The following is a 10,944-nucleotide window of genomic DNA, read 5'->3' on the forward strand; positions in this document are numbered from 1 at the left end:
TTTGGCCCATTTTTAAAAATTGGGTTGTTTGCTTTCTGATTATTGAGTTGTGAGAGTTCTTTCTGTTTTCTGGATCAGCCCTTTATGAAATATGTGTTTTGCTAAGGTTTTCTCCCAGCTGGTGTCTTATGTTTTCATTCGCTTTACAGTGAAATATAATGAAATTTGAAGAGCAAATTTTAAGCATTTTTGATGAATTTCAATTTGCCAATCTTGGTGGTGGTGGTGGATTATGCTTTTGGTATTATGCCTGGGAAATCTTTGCTGATCCATATTCATAAAGATTTCCCCTATGTTTTTATAGTTATTTAGGTCTACAATCCATTTTGTGTTAATTTTTGTATTCAAATAACCCTCCTCTTTCTTTCTTCCTTCCTTCCTTCCTTCCTTCCTTTCTTTCCTTCTTTCTTTCTTTCTTCTTGCAGGTGGCTACCCACCTGATTTAGCGTGATTTATTGGGAGAGCTATCATTTCTGCATATGTGTGGGTCTATTTTATTCTCTTGATCTATTTGAATATCTTTACACCAATACCACCCTGTTTTGGTTACTCTAGATTGATCCTAATTCTCAGAATATTAGCCTGATTTTATTCTTCTTTTTCAGGATTGTTTTGGTTACTTTGGGTCCTTTGCAATTCCATATGAATTGTAGAACAGGCTTGTAAATTTCTACATAAAAAAACCTGCTGGGACTTTGGTTAGGACTGCATTAAATCCACAGGTTACACTTAGGGAGACTTGGCATCTTAACAGTGTTGAATAAGCCTTCCAATCCATGAATACTGTTCATCCCTCTGTTCATCCAGGTCTTTAACTTCTCAGCAATGTTTCATATTTTCAACATGTAGCTCTTCCACACCCTTTTTTGCATTTATCCCTATTTTTTGATACTATTAGGAAGTGGTGTTTTCTAAATGTCAATATCTGATCATGCATTGCTATTTTACAGAAGTACAACTGACTTTGTATGGCGACCTTGTATCCCAAAACCTTGGTAAACTTATTTGTTAGTTCTTGTAGCTTTTCCTATAGATTCCATTGGATTAGATGATCCATTTGTCTGTGAATAAAGCAGTTTTCCTTTTCCCTCTACAATTTGTGTGTATTTTTCTTGCCTAATTGCCCCAGTAAGAACCTCCAGTACAATGTGAAATGGAAGTAGTGAACAGACATCCTTGTCTTGTCCCTGTCTTTAGTGAGAAAATTTTTGTCTTTCACCATTAGATGGCGGGTATTAGGTTTAGGGAGTTCCCTCTACTCCCGGTTTGCTGAGAACTTTTCTTTTCTTTTTTTTTTTAAATCAGGAATGGGTGTTGAATTTTGTCACATGTTTCCTCTGCAACAATTGAGATGGTCCTATGGTTTTTCTTTTTTAGTTTGTTAAAATGGTGAATTACTCTGATTGACTTTTGAATGTTATACAAACCCTACATTCCTGGGATAAACCACACTTGATATGTAATCCATTTTATACATTGTTGAATTCCACCTGCTAAAATTTTATTTTTGCATCCATGTTTGAGAGGGATAGCGGTTTATAGTTTTCTTGTATCGTCTTTGGTTTTGGTATCAGGAGAATGCTGGCCTCATAGAATGAGTTGGATAGTATTCCCTCCTCTTCAACTTTTTTTTTTTTAAAGAACTGGTATGTAATTGCTATTATTCCTTCCTTAAATATTTGGTAGAATCCAATAGTGAAGCCATCTGGGCCTGGACCTTTCTTTGTGGGAAAGGCTTTAACTGCATTCCAGTTCTTTAATCAATGCAAGGTTCCTTGGGTTGTCTACTTCTTGAGTCAGATTTGATTTCAAGAAATGTGTCCATTTCATCTAACCTGTCAGACTGATAGGCATGAAGTTGCTCACAATAGTTCCTTATTATTCTTTTATCTCTGACATCTGTTCAATCTGTAGTGATGTCACCTTCCTCGTTTCTGATTTTGGTAATTCCTGTTCTCTCTCTCTTTCCTGACTAAATTGATTACAATTTTGTCAATTTTTATGGATGTTCTCAAAAAACAAGTTTTGATTTGATCTTTTAAATTTTTTTCTATTATTTTTCTGTTTTCTATTTCATTGACTTTCGTTTGATCTCTGTTATTTCCTTTCTGGTGCTTACTTTGGGTTTCATTTGCATTTACTTTCCGATTTTCCTTGAGGTGGGAGCTGAGGTCATTGACTCGAGACCTTTCTTATTTTCTACGATAGTCATGTGGTAGTATAAATATCGCCCTCAGGACTGCTTTAATGGCATTCCATGAGTTCCCTTATGTTGCATTTTCATTTTCGTTCAGTTGACAACACTTCCTAATTGCCTTTTTTATTTTTCTTTGACTCATGAATTATTTAGTAGTGTGTTATTTAGATTCCAAACATTTGAGAAATTTCCAAGGATCTTTCTGTTATTAATTTCTAGCTTAATTCCACTATGGTCAAAGAATATAATTTATGTGACTTGAATCCTTCTCAACTAATTAAGTTATTTTTTTATGGCCCAGAACATGGTCTGCACTGGTAAATGATGTGTATTTGAGAGGAGTGTTCTATAAATGTCAAGCAAGTCAAGTCAATTGGCAGTATTGTTCAAGTCTCCTATGTCCTTGCTGATTTTGTGCCTGCTTGTCTGATTAATTGTCAAGAGAGGGTGTTGAAATCTTTGACCAGGACCAAGGATTTGTCTGTCTCCTTTCAATTCTATTGGTTGTTGCTTCATATAACTCTGTCATTCCTTGTAACCAATTGGTGTGTTTGTTTGTTAAAACGAGTTTCTTCAAACTGAGGGTTGCTGGAGGGGAAAGGGAGGTGGAGGGCTGGGGTAACTGGGTGATGGACATTAAGGAGGGCACGTGATGTGATGAGCAATGGGTGTGATATGCAACTGATGAATCACTGAACTCTACCTCTGAAACTAATAATACATTATGTGTTAATTAACTGAATTAAAATAAAATAAAATAAAATAAAACGAGTTTCTTATAGGCAGCACACAGTGAGGTCTTGCTTTTAAATCCAATCTGACCATCTCTGCCTCTTAATTGGGTTGTGTAGACCATTTATACTTAATGTACTTATCGGTGTGGTTGGGTGTGAGTTAATCATCTTGTTGCTTGCTTTCTATTTGTCTCACCCATTCTTTCTACTCCTTTCCTCTTCTTCTGCCTTCTTTTGAATTCATCAAGTCTTATTTATTCCCTTTTATCTCCTCTGTTGGCTTTTTAGCTGTGACTATTTGTTTTATTTTAGTGGTTGCTTTAAGGGTTTTAGTTTACAGTGTTAACTTATCACAGTTTGTTTTTTTTTTTAAGATTTTATTTTTTTATTTGACACAGAGAGAGAGACAGAGAGAGAGGGAACACAAGCAAGGGGAGTGGGAGAAGGAGAAGCAGGCTTCCCGCCAAGCAGGGAGCCCAATGCAGGGAGCCCGACTCAGGGCTCGATCCCAGGACCCCGGGATCATGACCTGAGCAGAAGGCAGACGCTTAATGACTGAGCTACCAAGGCACTCCCACAGTTGGTTTTGGTTGATTTTCTCCTCCTTATGGGTCACGTTCTCCTATTTCTTTGCCTGTTCAATCATTTTTGATCAGATGCCAGACGTTATGAATTTTTCCTTGGTGGGGGTGGGATATTTTTATATTTCTACAAATATTCTAGAGCTTTGTTCTGAGGTGCAGTTAAGTTACCTGGACACAGTTTGATCCTTTCTGGTCTTTTTCCGATTTGTAAGGCAGGTCTGGAGCAAGTGCTCCATTATTTATCCAGCGTTAATTATTCCTGCTACGAGACAAGATATTTCTGAGTACCCGATGCCTCACGAATATTCACTTTTCCAGTCTGTTTGCTGGGCACAGACCCTCTTCCCACCGCTGTGTGAGCAGCAGGCATTGGTCTCTGCAGTCCTTTCCAGTGGCTCTCTTCTCAGTCTTGGACAGTTTCTGCTGAATGCTGGAGGAGCCCCTCAGCATGTCTCCAAGGGTTCTCTCCCTGGACACTCCACAGGTCCTCCATCCTACACCGAGGCCTGGAAACTCTCTCAAGAAAGCAAGCTGGGCAATTGTAGGACCCAACCTGACTGTTTCCCATCTCCCTGGGACCACTGGTATTTACTGCCTAATGTCCACAGTCTTTTTTTTTTTTTTTTTTTTTAAGATTTTATTTATTTATTTGACAGAGAGAGAGACAGAGAGAGAGGGAACACAAGCAGGGGGAGTGGGAGAGGGAGAAACAGGCTTCCCGCCGAGCAGGGAGCCCAACGCAGGGCTCCATCCCAGGACCCTGGGATCATGACATGAGCCGAAGGCAGACGCTTAACGACTGAGCCACCCAGGCGCCCCTAATGTCCACAGTCTTGAAAAACATTGTTTTATGTATTTTTGTCCTTTTTTTTTCTTTTTGGGTTGTTTCAGGCAGGAGGATAAATCTGGCCCCTGTTATTCCATCTTGGCTAGAAGTGGATGTCTGCCTTTTGATAAACATTTTTTGATATATAGAAACTTAAAATTTCCAAGTAATGAAATTTACTGAGCTTTTCCTTTACTTCCCTGATGCTTCCATTGTTTGTGAGCTTAGAAAAATTTCCCCAGCATGAAAGCAGACCAACATGCACCTACATTTCTCACTAGTTTTGGTTTTAATAATTTTTTTTCATACTGAACTCTCTAATTCTCCTGGCATATATTTTGGTATTTGGCATGGAGTGAAAATCTCATTGCCTTCTCTTCTTCACACTCACATCTGATTTTCTCAACCTCTTTTATTAAATATCTTACCACCCCTTTTTCATTGATTGAGATGCTTCAGATGCTTACATATATGTGGTATCATGCTGATAAATACTGTAGAATTGGAAGAAATTTTGCAACCGTCAAGAGCAGAGGGTGTGGAGTTGTAATTCACGGTCTACGGTTGAGTCCACCACTTAGTGAGTGGCTGTGTGACCTTGGGACCTGGTGTAGCCTGTTCTGAGCTTCAGTTTGCTCTTTTGGAAAATGCATATGATGAGAATATTTGCCTCTTTGGTCTACTGTGAACATTGCATGAGGCAAAGCAAAAGAAGCTTTGTCAGACCATGGGTCTGCAGGGAGCACTCAGCACATATCAGCTACAATACCTTCACTTTAGAAATCTGCTCTTAATTTTCAAATTTTTCTTAGCTATTCCTGCCTATTTTTCCTCCTCTATGAATTTGAGATTCATCTTGCCAACCACCTCCCCACCCCTGGCTCACCCTTCTCTCCCAAGTACATCCTATTCGAATTTTGGTTGAAAACCTGGCAAACCTATACATTAATTTGGGAAGAACTGATTTTTATAAACTTCTTACTCAAGAACAAATTGTGTTTTTCTCTCTCTCTCGTTTTCTTTTTTTTCAAAGTTCATTTTTATGTTTCTCATTAAACTTTGTCCTTCTCTTCCTACAGACCTTGGACATTCCTAAGAGGGTTATTGCTAAGTATTTTATGCTCTTTGTTTTGTTTTGTTTTGTTTGAGAATAATATTTTTATTCCACTTTATCTTCTTGCTGGTCGTTGCTACAAAATAATAAAAAATGTCTATTTAAAATATGTATTTTGCATCTGGCTACTTTCCCGAGTTCTCTCATTTATTCTGAAAGCTCTTCCGTTGACTCTCTCGGGGCTCCTAGGAATGTGGTAGTTTGGTTTCCTCCTTTCCAGAAGTTATACATCTTATTTCCGTTTAACATCTTTGTCATTGTCTTCAGTTTCCAGCCCAGGGCTGAAGAGTAATGGTAAAAGCAGGCATCCTCATTTGGTTCCTGTCTTGGACTGAAATGCCTTCGTGTTCCACCACCAAGCGTAGATAAAGGAAGTGCTTATTTATAGTTTTCTATAGTTTCTTGAGCCTTTGTTTTGTTCTCAGAAATAAGGATTGATTTTTGGCAAGTGCCCTCCCCCCGATGTTTAACAATTATGAACTATTTAAGATACACCAGAAGGTATAAATAAAAATAGGAAGAACCTGCATCTACCCACCCACCACTTGGCTTAAGAAATAAAACATGATGAACCCTGTCTCAATGCTCTGGGTCGCCCCTTCACAGTAGAATCCCCTTCTCCTGCCTGGAAGGGACTCTTCATCTGCAACGTGTGTTCCTCACATCGAGGCATGGATAATTTGTTTTCATACTTTAAAAAATGTTATGTAAGCAATTTTTTCCTTGTGCAACTTGCTCGTGTTGTATTTTCAAAACGTTGCCAGTGGTTGCATTTAGCTGTAGGTCCTTTCTTTTAACCTTGTGCAGTCCATCTGTGACTATACCATGCTTTACCTAGCTACCGTGCTCTGGATGGGGGCTCGAACTTTCTGTAACTGCCCACAGCGACCGGTGCCCAGAGAGGGACTGACAACCTCCTCGAGCTGACCAGGTGTGGCGAGTCGCCTCCATGCACCCCCTCCCGAGCGCAGGTGCCCACTGCCGTGCCGTGCTGGCCACGTTCAGACCCGGTTCTGCCGTACCTGCTCCCCACCTCCCTCCCTCCCTGAGCCCTGAGGGGGCTCGCAGACAAGTCTCAGAGCAAGGACCTCCTCCTCCACAGCCATGTTTCCACCACCACCCGACGCAAGGGTCGCAAAATGTCCTCTGGCGTCACTGTGGGCTTTGGATGTGGTATGCAACCAAGGCTGATGCGTTGTATTTAATTGTCAATACCCTTCCTTCTTTTTTAATTTTCTTTCTGGAGGGCGGGGGGCTTTTAGGTCAGGGACAGTTTTGAAGAGTCTGGGCCAGTTGTCTTGAAGGGGGTCCCACAGCTGGATTTGTTGGGCGGTTTCTTCACGATTCGAATCAGATTGAACTTTCGGGCTAGAACATGGCTCAGGTGGTGTGTCCTCAGTGCGACCCCCTGCCGGGGGTTACCGCTTGGCTAGCGTGCTGCCACCCACTTGCTTCCCCGTTTTCAAGGTACTTTGCGCTTGACAAGTAATGGGCGGGGTGCTGCGTCCACTGCCCAGGGACTGGACTGGGTGCACCGTCCGCACCGCGCAATCGTTGCCCCAGCCAGTCCTGACCCTCGCCTCCCTCAGCTGTCCCTCTTGTGGCTGCAAAGCGGAGCTTTTCCCAGCCTGTCCTTTGTCACCTGCTTGCAGCAGCTGGTGTGCTCCTGGAAACATGAGCCCCCCCTTCCCCTAACCAACATCTGTCCTTTGCCCCCCTCGTGTGCGTGGACTGGCATTTCGTGGCGGCGTGAGATGGTCTCCTGCTTCCCACCTCTGGTACATTCACTGGCCATCCCGGGCTCTTCTCTGTGAACTCCGTACCCCCTTTCCTCATTTTTCTCCAGTGGCTTGTCTTTCTCCTCATGGTGCCCTGAAGTTCCTTATATACACCGAACACAAACCTGCGTCAGGGAGTGCCACAAATACCCGCTCCTAACACATGGCCTGTGGTCCACTGGGCTCACGGCATCTTTTGCGCGGATGTGGGAAGAGACGGCAGGCCGCAGATGCAGTCCCTTGTCTGGAGCCCACGCCACCAAACTGAGACTTAGTAGTGGCCCAGTGCAGGGATAAGGTGGCGGCTGACAGAGCCCCGCGTCCCCCCAGGCAGCCGAGGCCGCCCTGCCCGCCCACACCCCTCTCCCTGTGCGACCTCGTGCCTTGCTCCCCGGGGCCCCTTCCTGCCGGCTCCACGGCGCTGCCTGAGTCCAGAGTCCCCGCGTGAAGCCAACGAGGCCTTTAGAGCTCATTCACTTGGACCCTGTTTTCTAACCTGGAGAGATTCATGTTCTTAAAACTTTCTTTATGCCTGTGGAATTTATCAAACTCTTGTTTTATGGTTGGGAGGTTTTACAAATGGCTTAAGAAATTCCCCTTTTCCAACAGCTTTCCGATGCTCTCCTATAGCTGCTTCCTAAAAGTTGTAATGTTTTCCTTCTCAGATACAGTTCTTCAAACAGGGGGTGGGGGTGGGGGGGCTGATTTTTGGTGGCTGGTGTGAGGAGGTACCCTGCTTTATTTATTCTCAGTGTTGGTCCATCTGCCTCCGCGATACCCCCCCGACAGAGCGGGTGTGCCCGTGGCCCTGCACGTGGGCCTGTCTTCCGTGTCCGTGTCCATGTCCGTGTCTATCTGGGAGCCGGCACCTCTCCTCACATGGTCTGGGCTGTCCACAGCCCCCTTTCCTTCCCCACGCATGTTAGAATCAGCATGAATTTACATACGTCCTTGTGGGAACATGGTTAAGTTGCCCTGAATTCATAGATTAATTAGGGAGAATGAACACTTTTAAGCTATTACTGCTTTCTCTTAGGGAACATATAACAATCTCCAGGTATTGGTGCTTTTTAGATATTTTCAATAAAGTGATTTTATTAACTCTCTGCTTGTCTTGCACATGTTTTGCTAGATTTATCCTTATTATCGTTATGTTTTAACATTTCTGTTGTAAATGATATTTTTAAGCACTGTCCCCTAACTCTCGATCTTTCTGTCTTATGCTCTCATGTACCCACACGGAACTCTTAATTCTAATAATTCAGAATTGCAGATTTTCTTTTTTTTTGTAGATAATTATTTTGTTGGGAATAGTGGCAATTTTTTAAGGCACAAGTAGGTAAGACAAAATACTTTTTTCCTTGCCCTCTTATCCTCTTTTTTTTTTTTTTAAAGATTTCATTTATTTATTTGACAGAGAGAGAGAGAGAGGGCATGAGAGGGAAGCGGAGGGGCAGAGGGAGAGAGAGAATCTCAAGCAGACTCAGCGCTGAGCATGGAGCCCGACGTGGGGCCTGATCCCACGACCCTGAGATCATGACCTGAGCCGAAATCAAGAGTCAGACGCCTAACCTACTGGGCTACCCAGGCGCCCCTCCTGTCTTCTCTTTTGTTTTTTGGGAAGTTTCTTTTTCTTGACCCAAAGCTCTGGCCCAGGCACCTGGCCGGGGAGGAGGACCTTCCTGCCTAACTCTTGCAGCCTTTCCCTGAGGAGGGTGGCGCTTGCTGTAGGTGTTTGGAAGTCGCCTTCCTTGGGTTGAAGAAACTGTCTTCTATTCTTAATTGGCTGAGAATTTTCTTCACAACCTGTGTTCTGTTTCCACCGAGCTCCCCCCAAGCCTCTGCTCCGTTAATGACTCAAGAACCACCGCATTAGAGAGGAGGATGTTGTTTAAAACAATTCTTCGTACTCTTGGTGGCTCAACCTTCTTAAAACAACATCAGTCTATTCACGTTTTGCTCTTCACCTTGAGTCAACGCAGTAAGTCCCATTTCCCGTGGAAATTGGCCATTTTACGCAGTTTTCAAGAATACCGTCACGAAGCGGTTTCTGCTGCGCTTGTCCCAGTAGCTCTGCTTCGGCTACAGCTGTCCTCTCATTCGGCTCCTCACCCTAATCCTCCTCATCTGGGCCTTCTCCCTCCCGCTTGCCCATGAGGCTGATGCGGGACTATGTCACCAGCCCTTTTGCAAAAATGATGTTTGACCCTTGAGCTTGTACATTCACTGGGAATTCCCATTATCTTCTCTTTCCTCATTATTCCCATGCTTCTCTTTCTCTGGGTTTCGGTTTCTGGCTTATTTTCCAATTTCTTGAATTAGATGCTTAACATTAGCATTTGGGGGTCCCTCCCCGGGGTTTTCCATCGGGCCCCCTTCAAGCCCCAGCGTCCTGCTGCCGCTCAGCAGAGCCCAGGCCTCCCCCAGGTGTGTTCACATTTCTAAACATATGCTAATGAGTTACCTGCCCCCGGTGGGACTTGGCTGCAGAGGGCTGGCCTCGGGCTCCACGTGCTGGGTGCTGGTCTATGGCTGAGGCAACTCCTAGAAGGTGTCACACGTGCTCCCCGTTTGCAGGAACGGCCTTCCACCAAGGCCCGTCTCTCCCTCCTGACTGGTTCATATCCGCCCCCAACATTCTGGTCCTCCTGGCCCGGCAGCAACTGAGATGTGCTTTAAAACCTCCCACTGAGACCCCAGACTTGTTCGTGTTCCCTGTGGTTGGCGGGTGACTCGGGAGCTCACGCTGCTCTGCATCTGCACCACTCCGGGGGGCAGGTGGGGGGCTGGCCCTCCTGCCCCTGTGCTGACCAGCTCCCCAGGGCACCTCTCAGAGCTAGGCGGCGGGTGCGGGGAGGGGGGATGGGGGCTCCATGGCTCCCACCCGCTGTTCTGTTAAGGTGTCCCCTTTACATTACTGCAGTAAAGGTCAGTGGCCGTTAGTGCACCTGCATACGGGTGTGGCATGTGGAGCTGGGGGTGCACAAATGTGGGGGGCATGTGTGTGCTGGTGAGTTGGTAAGTGTCTGTTGGGCGTGCGGCCCCGCGCGGGATGTGTGTTCATGTGGGGCACGGATATGTGTGTTGGGGCGGGCACGCATGTGCATGTGCTCTCTGGGGGTTCACCCTTGTTGTTGGGGTCCCGCCACCCCATGGCAGACCGCAGGGCACACTCGCTCTTTCCCTCCACTCTGCAGAGCCTTCCCGGAGGGGCGGCTCCGGACTCTGAAATTCAGCTTCCTCCATGAATACTCCGCTGTGCAAGGCTCTACGTCTTCATCCAATTTTTGTGATTTATATTTTCCATAATTCTGTTTGGTCAGGATTTTCAAATTTATTACACAGTTGTGCACTGTGTTCTCTTATAATATAGAAAGAACGGTCTGTGTTTGCTGAGTCTGCTCTCTTGACACGTGCTTTCCTGCTCCTTTCCTCTGGGGGCGAGAGGCCCCTCCGGCTATGTGCGCCCCCTTGTTCCGGACCCTGCTTCTGCCCCCACATTTCCGGGGGACGCCTATAAGGTCTCCCACTGTGTTCCCGCTCCCCTCCCCCCAGACCCCTCCAAAGGCAAAGCTCTTCTACCCCAAATTGGCTTCAGAGCAGACTCAGGCGGTGGGGGACTGCTCACGGGGGGCAAAGACCCCTACTGAGGGGGAGAACTGAGGGTCATAGGAGCTTGCAGGGTGGGGGGGACAGATGTGGAAGCCACTG

Source organism: Phoca vitulina, unplaced genomic scaffold (assembly GCF_004348235.1).
Source record: "Phoca vitulina isolate PV1807 unplaced genomic scaffold, GSC_HSeal_1.0 scaffold16, whole genome shotgun sequence".
NCBI classification, from domain to species: Eukaryota; Metazoa; Chordata; class Mammalia; order Carnivora; family Phocidae; genus Phoca; species Phoca vitulina.